This window comes from Mesocricetus auratus, unplaced genomic scaffold (genome assembly GCF_017639785.1).
Source record: "Mesocricetus auratus isolate SY011 unplaced genomic scaffold, BCM_Maur_2.0 Super-Scaffold_4256, whole genome shotgun sequence".
NCBI classification, from domain to species: Eukaryota; Metazoa; Chordata; class Mammalia; order Rodentia; family Cricetidae; genus Mesocricetus; species Mesocricetus auratus.
In genome coordinates, this window is record NW_024429182.1 from 117738254 (window position 1) to 117751434 (window position 13181).

Here is a 13181-nt window from a genome sequence, read left to right on the forward strand (position 1 = left end):
AGAGTCCCACTTTGGGAGTGTGGGCCTTAGGAGACACACCCGAGCCTGTCTGGGCCTTAGGAGACACAGCTGAGCATACAGAGTCCCACTCCAGTGTGTGGGCCTTAGGAAAATCTCCTATACTCTCTGCTTGCAGCATTCTCAGCAGAAAAATGAGGGCATTGAACTGGATGGTACCTTCCAAAACAAGGCTTTTGGGTAGAGCACCCCTTTGGTAATTGTTGGAAACCATAGACCCTGATTCTAGAAAAACTGTGATTCTATGGCTACCTCGTTTTGTTTCCCAGCATCCTCCTTAAAACAAAATAAAACCAAACAAAAACCAAACACACACAAAACTTTTTTTATTTTATGTGCATGAGTTTTTGCCTGCATGTATGTGTGTGTACAACATATGTGCCTGGTGTCCTCAGAGGCCAGAAGAGGGCATTGGATTCGCTGAAACTGGAGTTACTGATGGTTATGAGGTGCCACGTGGGTTCTTGGGAACCAAACCTGGGTCCTCTGCCAGGGCAGCAAGTGATCTTAACTGCACCCTAACTGACCTGACTGGGAATGGGGTGGTGGGGGTGGGGAGTGGGGTTTAAGGGGCATTTTAAGTCCACATCACTTCTGTTTGGTTTTCAATGAAATTGGGAAGGTGTCTCTTCCTATTGGGCAGGGCCCAAAATTGCAGCCCAGACCTGCCTGTGGCCATATTTTCTATTGTACAGAGAAAGCCCTCTGTGTAGCTGAGAAGGAAGGCCACAGAGAGAGGAAAAGGACAGCCAGGGCAGAGGCTCAGGAAGAGATGCACTTCCTGGCATTGTGATCCCGAGTCCTGGCCACAGGTGTCTCTGAAGCAGTCTCAAGTTCAGTCAAATCTGTCCTTTCTATTGTCTACCCTATGGACCAATGAATAATTTGGGGGAGGGGCCAGTGTGGCTCCAGGGATTGAACCCAGGACTCTAGACATGCTAGGTAAGTGCTGTACCACTGAGCTACGTACCAACAACCTTTCTCTTTATTTGTTTCTTTTGAGACAAGCTCTCACTAAGTTGCCCATTCTGGCTTTGAACTCACTGTGTAGCCGGGCCCTGCCTTAGCCTCTCAAGGGACTGAGACTGAGACTGGGACTGGGATTACCACCAGGAGGGCCTACATTCCTTCCTTCTTGGGTTGTTTGTTGAAGTGAACTTTAGTTCTGATACAGCAGAGTGATTCTCATCCTGATGAGCCCCAAGATGAGAGGCACAATCTTAAACACTGGATTGAGGTGTGTGTGTGTGTGTGTGTTGTATGTCTGCAAGTGGATATGCATACTTGAGTGTGTACATGCATACATACAAGTCAGAGGTTGACATTGTGTGTTCTCTATTTCTCTCCACACGATGATGATGATGATGATGATGATGATGATGATGAGAGTTGGGAGTATCTTTCAAAGAATGTGGAGCTCACTGATGAGTTATGCTGGCTGACCAATGAGCCCTGGAGATCCACTCTCTAACGCTAGGGTTACAGATACTGAACTATGAAACCCAGTTTTTACATGGGTTCTGGGGATCAGAACTCGGGTCCTCAGCCTGCTGTGTGGTGGTGTGAGTGAGAATGGCCACATGTTTACCAGGGAGTGAGATTGTGTGAAAGGATTAGGAGGTCTGGCCGTGTTGGAAGAGCAGGTTTCAAAAGCCCATGCCACGCCCAGGCCCTTTCTTTCTGCCTATGATCAGGATGTAGCTCTCAACTAACTACCTCTCTAGCTCCATGCCTGCCTGCTGCCATGCTCCCACCATGACCATAATGGACTAAACTGCTGAATCTGTAATCAATCCCCCAGTTGAGTGCTTTCTTTCATAAGAGACGGTTTGTTCATGATGTCTCTTCACAGCAATTAATAAGTAACTGAAACATTGTGTTGGCTGAATTTATGTCAACTTGACCCAGCTAAAATTATCTGTGAGGAGGGAGCCTCAATTAAGAAAATGTCTCCATAAGATCAGCTTGTAGGCAAGCCTGGAGGGTATTTTCTTAATTAGTGATTGATGGGGGAGAGCCCAGCATGTGAGTGGGGCCATCCCTGGGCCGGTGGCTGAAGACTGAGCAAGTTATAAGGAGAAAGCCAGTAAGTAGCACCCGGTAGTGGCGTCTGCACCAGCTCCTGCCTCCAGCCCTGTTTGAGTTCCTGTCCTGACTTCCTCCTTCAGTGAAGAGCAGAGGTGTGGAGGTGTGAGCCGAATGAACACACCCTTTCCTGTCCTGACTTCTTCAGTGAAGAGCAGAGGTGTGGAAGTGTGAGCCGAATGAACACACCCTTTCCTGTCCTGACTTCTTCAGTGAAGAGCAGAGGTGTGGAAGTGTGAGCCGAATGAACACACCCTTTCCTGTCCTGACTTCTTCAGTGAAGAGCAGAGGTGTGGAGGTGTGAGCCGGATGAACACACCCTTTCCTCCCCAAATTGCTTTGTTCACAGGGTCTCATCACAGGAATAGAAACCCTGGCTAACACAGACACAGGGTGAGCTCTTCACACACAGAGCCATCTCCCAGCCCTGAACTTCGGATCTCTAAGCCTTGCTACTGTCTCCTTCCTTGTCCTTGTTTCTTAGTGTCCTCACAAGATTCTAAGGACTTTTGAGGCGTCTTTAAAATGTCTCACTCACCTCAACTCAGTCATCCCACTCAATTAGATTTAATGCCACCAGATAGAATTTTGTTTTCTCGTGTGTAATGGTGTTATCATTCTCTCTCCCACTGGACTATTGGATTTTCAATAAGAACCCTCTATTTCAAAAAAATTATACGTTTTTGCTGGGTGGCAGTAGTACACGCCTTTAATCCAGTACTCAGGAAGCAGAGGCAGGAGGATCTCTGTGAGTTCGGAGCCAGCCTGGACTACAGAGTAAGCAGCCAGGGCTACAGAGGAACCCTGTCTCAGAAAACAATAAATAGATAGATAGACAGACAGACAGACAGACAGACAGACAGATAGATAGATAGATCGTGTTTTCAAGTTAGCATGTAAAGCAATGGGTTTCATTGTGGGATTTTTGTATGTCTGACATCATGTTGTGTTCTGGCTCACCCCCTTCCCTAGCTGCTGACCCTTGTGTCACGTGTCCTCTCTGGTTTGCTTGCTTCCCCAATCGCTCTTCCTTCTGCTGTCATGACACATGCCTTCTTCTCACAGTCCCCTAAGTGCCCTGACCAGCAGGGCACACCCGGGTTGGAGCCCACCGGGAACCTGGAATGAATGAGACTAGGGACACGAGAGAGACTGACAGCAAGACAGACCTTCCAATCAAGCTGTGTTTAATGAGAATTCTGCACAGGCTTAAATAGGGAAATGAGGTAGGGGGCTGTTAGGAGCTAGGAGCGGAGCGTTTGATATGCAATGGGCAGGAGATCTCACCAGGGAGTGCAGGTGTTAAGGAAGCATTGTCAAGCGATGAGTTATCTCTGTGGTGCCTCAAGCGATGGGTTATCTCTATGGTGCCAGGCCATCTGTGGGAAGGCGCCTGTGGGTTTTTTTTGGGGGGGGGGAAGTGCCTTGGGGCAAGAAATAGAGATTTACAGTGACCTGGTCCTCAACACCTAAGATCCCTTCCTCCTCTGTCATGATCCCTGTGCTAGTATTCTCACAACACACACACACACACACACACACACACACACACACATTCACGTGTGCATATACACATATTCACATGCATATAGACATACACACATGCATGCACACACACTTTTTATATAAATTTTTATTTAAATTAGAAACAATCTTATTTTACATATCAATCCCAGTTCCCTCTCCCTCCCATCCTCCTACATCCACAACCGACCCCCCCCATTCCACCCCCATCCACTCCCCAGGGAGGATGAGGCCTTCCTTGGCAGATCATCAAAGTCTGTCACGTCACTGGGGGAGGGCCTAGGCCCTTCCGGTGTATCTAGGCTGAGAGAGTAGCCCTACTGGTTCTACTGCCAGAGACCTTTCCCAAATGACACCCACGTTCAGGGGGTCCCATGTGGGTTCCCCAGCTGTGAGATTGGGGTCTGTGAGCTCGCACTTGCTCAGGTCAGCTGTTTCTGTGGGCTTCTTCAGCATGGTCCCCACCCCCCTGCTCATCCCTCCCTCTTCACCACTGGACTCCGGGAGTTTGGCTCAGCGCCCAGTTGAGGGTCTCTGCATCTGCTTCCATCAGCCACTGGATGAAGGCTCTAGGATGGCATTCAAGGTAGTCATCAATCTCATTATAGGGGAAGGGCATTTAAGGCAGCCTCTCCACTACTGCCTAGATTCTTAGTTGGGGTCATCCTTGTAGATCTCTGGATTTCCCTAGTGCCAGATTTCTCTTTAAATCTATAATGGCTCCCTTAATTAAGGTATCTCTTTTCTTGCTCTCCTGTATTCTTCCCCTGACTCAATCTTCCTGATCCCTCATGTTCTCATCCCCCTCCCTCCCTCTCTGCCCCCATGCTCCCAATTTGTTCAGAGCTCTTGTCCCTTTCTCCTTCTCCAGGGGATCATGTATGTCTCTCTTAGGGTCCTCCTTGTTTCCTAGCTTCTCTGGAGGTGTGGATTGTAGGCTTGGTACTCCTTTGCTCTATGTCTAATATCCATATATGAGTGAGTACATCACTCAGGCTGGTTTCTTTTAGTTCCATCTGTTTGCCTGGGAATTTCAAATTTTCATTGTTTTTTTCCGATGAGTAGTACTCCATTGTGTAAATGTACCACATTTTCTCTATCCACTCTTCAGTTGAGGGGAATCTAGGTTGCTTCCAGGTTCTGGCTATTACAACTGCTGCTATGAACACAATGGAACAGACATCCTTGTTGTATGAATGGGCATCTTTTGGGTATATGCCTAAGAGTGGAATTGCTGGATATTGAGGTAGAGTGATTCACATTTCACTGAGGAATCTCCATACTGACTTCCAAAGTGGCTGTATGAGTTGGCACTCCCACCAGCAGTAGAGCAGTGTTCCCCTTTCTCCACATCCTCTCCAGCATAAACTGTCATCGGTGTTTTTGATTTTAGCCATTCTGACAGGAGTAAGATGGTATCTCAGAGTTGTTTTGATTTGCATTTCCCTGATGTCTAGGGATGTTGAGCAATTTCTTAAATGTCTTTCAGCCATTTTAGACTCCTCTATTGAGAATTCTCTATTTAGTTATGTATCCCACATTTTAATTGGATTATTTGGTGTTTTGGTGACTAGCTTCTTGAGTTCTTTGTGTATTTTGGAAATCAGCCCTCTGGCAGATATGGGGTTGGTGAAGATCTTTTCCCATTCTGGGGGCTGCCTTTTTGTCTTGTTGACTGTGTCCTTATGCACACACACTTAAATGTGAGTTCCACTTTTGAGATAAAACACATTTATTTTTCTGAGTTTGTTTTTTTTTTCTCTTAACATAATGATTTCCAGTTTCACCTTCTTTCCTGTAACTGTCAATAGTTCATTTTTCTTTATGGCTGAATGGAACTCCACTGTGTGCACCTACCTTCTATTTATCTGTTCTGTTCACCTGTTGATGGACATCCAGGCAGGTTCCATTTCCTAACCGTTGTGACTGGTGTAGCAATGTGGTCATGTGTCCATGGTGTGCTGACACTGTTATATACTGTTCAAGGTTTCCTGAAAAGCTCTTTGCACACAGACAGAACTAAAAAAAAGTATTGGTGATTGCAGTATCGATAATGTCTGTGTCCTTGAGAGGAGACCAGCAACCTCATGTATGACTATGTATTACAATGCTGGGTATTGAACCCAGGGTCTAGCACATGCTAGGCAATGTCTCTGTCACTGTGCTATGCATTCGGACAATTCCCTGTCTTCCTGTCTTTAGCTCCCTAAACACTAGGATTATAGACCTGCCTGTGCCAACCAGGCAGGTTCACTGTGACATTCTTGCACATGCTGTAGATGGGGTGCCAATTAGAGACTGACAAATTCTTCTGCCAGGAGGATTTCCATCACGACATGTGACTCCTCGTGAGCCTTATCCTGGGGGATTCAGTGAGTTCCCGAGTATAGGACAGCAGAATGGAGCTCTGGAAACTGAGCATGGATACAGACAGAAGTGTTCAAAGCTGTGACTTGTTCAACATTAGGGCCCAGGTGGCCTGGCCTGGCTGGAGGAGCTCACACTAAAGACCCTTGGGAGGTCTTGTGAAGAAGTCAGGCATACAGACAAGCACACACTTGCACACACGTGCACCCCAGGGTGTTGTCAGCACACTGCAAAGACAACAGGCTTTATCTATGCAACATTTCAAAAACTGTTTTCTCAAGCTTTGTGTATTAAAGGCACATCTACTACCAGGAACTTTTCAGGAGAAGGGGATAGATGTGTGAATTTGTGCCACAACTTCCCCAAAGGCCCTTCATACCAGGAAGCAGAGTAGAGTCTGGTGAACTCTGCTATAAAAAAAAAGACAGCTGCCCAACTTGGGGCACTCGGTAGACCACCACTCCCAGATTAAGTCTGGGCCAATTAAATGAGCCTCTTGGGTGGATCATCGGCAGTTTGGCAATAGAGGGCTGGTTCCTCTGCTCAACCAAGGATGGTTGGTACCCACAGATACAGGGAAAGAGAGGTCCGAGAACCTGGGTATAGCTGACCACTAGAGGGAGCTGTGGAGCAGGAAATCTCACGGTTGGGAGAGAGCCACACATTGTCTTCCCTTTTACAGATGGAGACCAAGGCAATTGGCCAATACTGTTTAAAGGGGACCCAGAGTGCACCATCCTGCGTTGCACTCTGGGCATTCCTTGACTTCCGCTTCTAGGAAAGACCAGGGAAGTTCCTTTCTGTGGCAGTCTAAGGAACACTCGGCTTAATAACTATTCCAAATTGGACGACTGTCCTGGCTGGTTCTCCAGCCACTGAGATAGATCCGTTTTCTTCTGAACTGAGGAAGGGTATCCTGGCAATGAGGGGATTAAGTGAAGGCAGGAAAGGAGAAAAAAAGACAGCCATTTCTTTGTTTCTTTAAGCCGTGTGTGTGTGTGTGTGTGTGTGTGTGTGTGTGTGTGTGTGTGTTGTATTAATTCACAAGTAAAATTTGTGTACAAGGCATAGTGGAGTGACTAAAGCAAGCTAATTAATGAGTGAATTACCTCACATATTTATTTGTTTGTTTGAGAACTTTGAAATTCTATCAGCAATTTTCAAGGGTAAGATAAATTTTCTTTGGACTTGTTCCTGGGCTGGCAGGAAAGAAGAGACTCCAAAGAGACACTACTACCTCTCTGTCAGACTCGATGAACTTCAAATAAATGGAATTTCCCTGGGAATTTCATGCTGAGGAAGAAAAGGGGGCAGCCAGAGGGGATTTGTAAGCTGCAGACAATGATGGGTCCATGGGGAGGGGGCAGTACACACCTTGACCTGGACTGCTTGTCTGTGTCCATCCCTGCCTTCTATGTAAGCTTGTCTGTGTATCCCTGGCTTCTATGTAAGCTTGTCTGTGTATATGCCTGCCTTCTATGTAGTCTTGTCTGTGTATACGCCTGCCTTATATGTAAGCTTGCCTGTGTATACCCCTGCCTTCTATGTAAGCTTGTCTGTGTATACGCCTGCCTTCTATGTAAGCTTGCCTGTGTACACCCCTGCCTTCTATGTAAGCTTGTCTGTGTATACGCCTGCCTTCTATGTAAGCTTGTCTGTGTATCCCTGCCTTCTATGTAAGCTTGTCTGTGTATATGCCTGCCTTCTATGTAAGCTTGTCTGTGTATATGCCTGCCTTCTATGTAAGCTTGTCTGTGTATCCCTGCCTTCTATGTAGGCTTGTCTGTGTATATGCCTGCCTTCTATGTAAGCTTGTCTGTGTATCCCTGCCTTCTATGTAAGCTTGCCTGTGTATATGCCTGCCTTCTATGTAAGCTTGAACCTCACCTCAGGACATCCAAGATGGCCTGGGGTGAAGGGGACATTGCTGACTCTTTTGTTCCCCTTCCCGATGTGGCCTCATTAACTGAATCTCCTCTTCTGCTTCTCATTGTTAATGTGGCTGCCGTATTTGGCTCTATTGAGGAGGGGTAGCCGAACTGGCCTTTTGGGGCACAGGTTGTGACCCCTAGTTTGGTAGCATCCTATGTCACACCCACGGTCCTCTTGATTCAGTAGCCTAACTGAAATTTTGTACGTTTGCCCTGCAGTTCCCTAATCTTCCCCCACCCCAACCCCTGGCAGGCCCGTCCTACTCCACGGTATGACTCCACAGCTAGTGAGCGCCTGTGCCATTTGGGACAGCAGCATGGCCAGTCTGCCCACAGCAGGGTGCCCCCTGGGACAACACCGGCCTCAGTGTTTGCCCATGGAGGGACCTCTGGGAGAACGAATCATTTACTGAGAAGTTACTTGCCAAGACCACGGGGATGCTTTACCTAGGAACTGAAAGCATGTCACTGGCATGCGGACGAACTCTAGCAGCCAAGAAAAGGATTCCCTCCTCTCAGGTCTTTGGACTGCAAATCATGGCGGGGGGGGGCACACACAGATGACTCATGGATCTTAGCAGCTTAGACGACCAAGGGAAACTTTCTTTTAATACATTAACTTGCTAAAATGCTTACACTTCTTTATTTGGGGGGTGGGCAGTGGGCATGGGGGGTGGTGGGCAGTGGACATGGATATCCCATAGTGCACAGTAGAGGGAGGTCAGAGGACAGCCTGCAGGGGTCAGTTTTCTTCTTTAAACATGTGGGAGCTGGGAATTGAACTCAGGCTTGGTGGTAAGTGCCCTTACCTACGGAGCCATTTTGCCAAGCCACAGCTTTCTCCCCCTCAACTCTACCTCCATCAAAATCAGCAAAAACCTTTGCCGTTTACTACGTGGGCAGCTGTTGGCCTTTCTCCAGGTCAAGAAGCATGGACTGCTCCTCGTGTAACGGGGCTCTGGGTCTGTGGCACAAACAATTGTTTCACTGGGAAAATACAGAACCCGTCAATTCTTTAATCTTTTTCTTCACGCTCCAGACTTTCCATTATTTCCTCTTGCCTTCCTCTTCCTCTTCTCATATATCACAGAACCCTTCATTTTAAAGTGTGCAGTCCAGTAGTCACATGTATGTAAAATGTATAGTCATGCAATGCTAACTGCTATCTAATTCCAGATCTTTTTCATCACTCACCCAAAGAGATCCTGTATCCACAAGCACTCATTCCTTTTCCTCATAGCCCCTGGGAAGCACTAATCTTTCTCCCCCTCCCTTCCTCCCTCCTCCTCTCCCTTCCTTCCCTCCTTCCTTCCTTCCTTCCTTCCTTCCTTCCTTCCTTCCTCCCTTCCTTCCTCCCTCCCTCCCTTCCTCTTTGAGAATAATCTACTTTCTATCTCTATGTATTCCTTCTTTTTAATTGTATTTATTTACTGTGTATATATTGTTCCTGCCCACACACCAGACAAGGGCACCAAATCTCATTGTAGATGGTTGTGAGCCATCATGTGGGTGCTGGTACTTGAACTCAGGACCTCAGGAAGAGCAGCCAGTGCCCTTAACCTCTGTGCCATCTATTGGTAACGTGACATTTTGTGACTTGGAAGCTGTAGCCTGTTGGTACTCTATCCCTTGCTGTGTGCATAGCATTCCACGGTGTGGATGTGCCACATTTAATCAGTGCACCAGCCCAAAGTGTGAACTCTCCCCTTACGAGTGTTGTGTAACATTTGTACAACTTTTTATGTAGACATACATTTTTGTTTCCCAGGGGCACTGTGTCAACTTCCTCGTGGCCGTGACCAAGACAGGGGAGAAAAAACTAAAAGGTGAGGGTCATTTATTTTGGCTCATGCTTTCAGAGGCTTTAGACCACAGCTCTGTTGTTGTGGGCTTGTGGTGAGGCAGAGCAGCAAGGGGAGACAGGGTAAAGAAGCTCCCTTTGTGTTGGACAGGAAGGGACCTGGGATCCAAGGATCACCTTCAAGGGCACTTCCCCCAACCACACCCCTTGTCATAAAGTTTCTACCAGCTCCCAACACAGTGTCACCAACTGGGGACCAAGAAGTCATCAACACATGAACTTGTGGGGGGAACAGTCTCTATTCCAACTATATACATAATGCTAGGTGAAATTATACTCGAGTGAAATTGCTAGCTGTGTGGTAATTCTATGCTTCATCTTTCCAGAAACTGCCACACTGTTTTCCGATGCCGCTGTACTGGTTTACACTGGCAGCAGCACATGATATCTCCAGTCCCTCATATCCTCACCAATACATTTTTTTGTGGGGAGCGCAGTGGTGCTAAAGACTGAACCCCGGGCTTGGGCATCTAGGCAGGCACTCTGCCACTGGGCTCTTATGAGCTGTTGCACTGACTAGTTTTTATGTCTACTTGACACAGGCTAGAGTCATTTTTAAAGAGGGACCTCGATTGAGAAAACGGCCCCACCAGTTAGGCCTGTGGGTTACTTTCTTGACCGATGATCAACGAGGGAGGGCCCAGCCCACCGTGAGTGGTACCACCCCTGGGCTGTGGGTAAGGAAGCATGCTGAGCAAGCCATGAGGAGCAAGCCAGTAACCAGTGTTTCTCTACAGCCTCTGCTCTTGCTTGCAGAGTCCTTCCTTGGCTTCCCTCAGTGATGAGCTGTGATGTGGAAACCCTTTCCTGCCCAAGTTGCTTTTGGCCCTAGTGTTTTATCACAGCCATAGAAACCCTAACAAGATAGCGTCCTTTGCTTAGAGACACTTAGAGGGTGTGTCGCCAACTTTCATGTCCCCTGTGATTGATGTGGGACGTCGTCATTGTCTGTGTATGTTGTTTTGTGAGAGACTGGCAGTGGCAGTGCACTATGGAGGCAGACACAGGCGCATCACTGGGTTCGAGGCCAGCCTGATCTACAGAGTGAGTTCCAGGACAGTCAGAGTTGTACGAAGAAATCCTGACCTCAAAAGCAAACAATAAAAAAATAAAAACAACAAAAAAGTGTTTTGTGAGCATCACCTTTTCAAAAATAGTGTTCATTTTAAAATTGAAAAATATGGCCAGGCGTTGGTGGCACACGCCTTTAATCGCAGCACTCGGGAGGCAGAGGCAGGCGGATCTCTGTGAGTTCGAGACCAGCCTGGTCTACAAAGTGAGTTCCAGGACAGCCTCCAAAGCCACAGAGAAACCCTGTCTCGAAAAACCAAAAAAAAAAAAAAAATTGAAAAATATGACTTTATTTTGTGCATGTGTTTTGCCTACACATTTGTATGTGTACTTGGTACCCACAGGGGCCGGAAGGTATTGGATCCCCTAGAACTGGAATTGCGATAGTTCTGAGATACATGCAGGTGCTGGGAAGGGAACCTTGGTTCTCTGTAAGATCAGCTAGTGCTCTTATCCATCAAGTCATCTCTTTAGCCCCATGCTGTCCATTTTTACACAGAGCTTTAGTTTTGTTTTGGTTTGGTTTTGGTTTTGCTTTGTTGTTGTTGAACGACGAGTTGAGTTCTTTTTGTTTTGCTTCGTTTTTCAAGACAGGGTTCCCCTGTGCAGCCCTGGCTATCCAGGAACTCGCTCTATAGACCAGGCTGGCCTTGACCTCAAAAAGATCCACCTTACCTCTGCCTTCATTAAAGGCATGAGCCACCACTCCCTGACAAATGGTGAGTTCTTTTTCTTTATACAATCTATATATTAGATTATTTTCAGATATACAGTGTTAAAATATTTTTCCTATTCTGTGGTTTGTCTTTTCTGTTGTTCTTTTTATATAGCACCACTTTTTAAGAAATACAGTATGATATGGAGGCATGCATCTCACCGTACCCATGTGAGGTCAGAAGACAATTTATGAGAGTTGGCTTGCTGCTTCCCAATGGAACTCCAGTCATCAAATTTGGAGACAAATGCCTGTACCCGCTGAGCCATCTGGCCACCCCATAGATTTGTAATGTATTTTTAAAATCAGAAAACGGGGCCTGGAGAGATGGCTCAGAGGTTAACAGCATTGGCTGTTTTTCCCAAGGATCTGAGTTCAATTCCCAGCAACCACATGGTGGCTAGCGACCGTCTGTAATGAGATCTGGCGCCCTCTTCTGGCTATCGGGCATACGGATAGATGCTGTATACTAAATAAATCTAAAAACTGTTTTTTAAAAAAATCAGAAAATGTGTATCCTCCCACTTTATTCCTCTTTTCCAAAATTGTTTCAGTTATTTCAGTTTCTTTGCAAGGGCATGCGAATTTTTAGGTCTGTTTGTCAAGTTTTATAAAGCAGGAGGCTGGAGTCCTGGTAGGTGTAAGGTCTGACTGTGCCCACAAAGCAGTCATGTGCTGGAAGCTTTTCTCCAATTTGGTGTTCAGTGGGGACTTCTAAGAGCCCCCACGGGGCTTTACCGTAATGGTCTTGTGAAGCAGACTGGGCTTCAGTCCTCTTAAGCTCAGGCTGAGGTAAGTGAGGCCACTCTGCAGGTTTGGTCTCTTCCATTCTCCTTCTTTCCCATCTTGTGATGCAACCAGGGTTGACTTACCGGGTCTTTAGACCTTTCAACACCATAGTTATAAGAAAAATAAACATCTTGACTTATAAAGTGCCTAGACACAGGTATTTTGTCATAGCTAAGGAATGCTGTACTGAACTTGAACATTCGTTTGAGTAGCATTGGCATCTTCACAATGCAAGCCTTTGGGTTGGGGTACAGCTCTGTTGGTAGAGAAGTACTTATTCAGCATGCTGACATAAAGCTGGTCATGGCGGCATGCTCCTGTAATTCCAATGGTCCAGAGATGGAGACAGGAGGATTAGAAATTCAAGGTCATCCATCCTCAGCTATGCAAGGAGTTCAAGGCTCTCCTGGCCATATATGAGCAAGTTCCAAAACAAAAAACAAAACAAAACAGCAGCAACAACAAGCCCCTTACCACCACCACCATCATCACCACAGCAAAAACAAACTCCCTAGAGAAGTCTTCCAATCTACAAACAGAGGGCATCTTTCCATATACTTGGTTTTTTTTTTTTACAGCATATTGAAAAAAGTGTTTGTTTATGTAAATTCCAGGCATTGCATTCAGGTCATTAAGCTCGGCAGCAGACACACTTGCTCACTGATCTACGTCCTGGCCCCTAAATCATTTTACATTTTTTTGGTTAGAAGTAATTTCTGGATTGAGGCTAAGTGGGAGACAAAGATCCACATGCCATTCTGGGACTCTTGGACCCAGGCTGAAGGAGACAACACAACACAGTCCCATCCAGAGCAAATGT

The 13181-nt window shown here is 46.6% G+C and overlaps 1 long non-coding RNA gene across 2 annotated transcripts; it reads left to right on the forward strand.

Moving 5' to 3' along the window:
• The first annotated feature begins 3972 nt into the window (after positions 1 to 3972).
• Positions 3973 to 12074, forward strand: LOC121135376. Of its 2 annotated transcripts, XR_005872520.1 has the most exons (3): positions 3973 to 4213; positions 9694 to 9751; positions 11688 to 12074. It is a non-coding gene; the product is annotated as an uncharacterized LOC121135376 (long non-coding RNA). The 2 variants fall into 2 exon arrangements; XR_005872519.1 differs by lacking the exons at positions 3973 to 4213; positions 9694 to 9751 and adding an exon at positions 11435 to 11576.
• The last annotated feature ends 1107 nt before the right edge of the window (positions 12075 to 13181 follow it).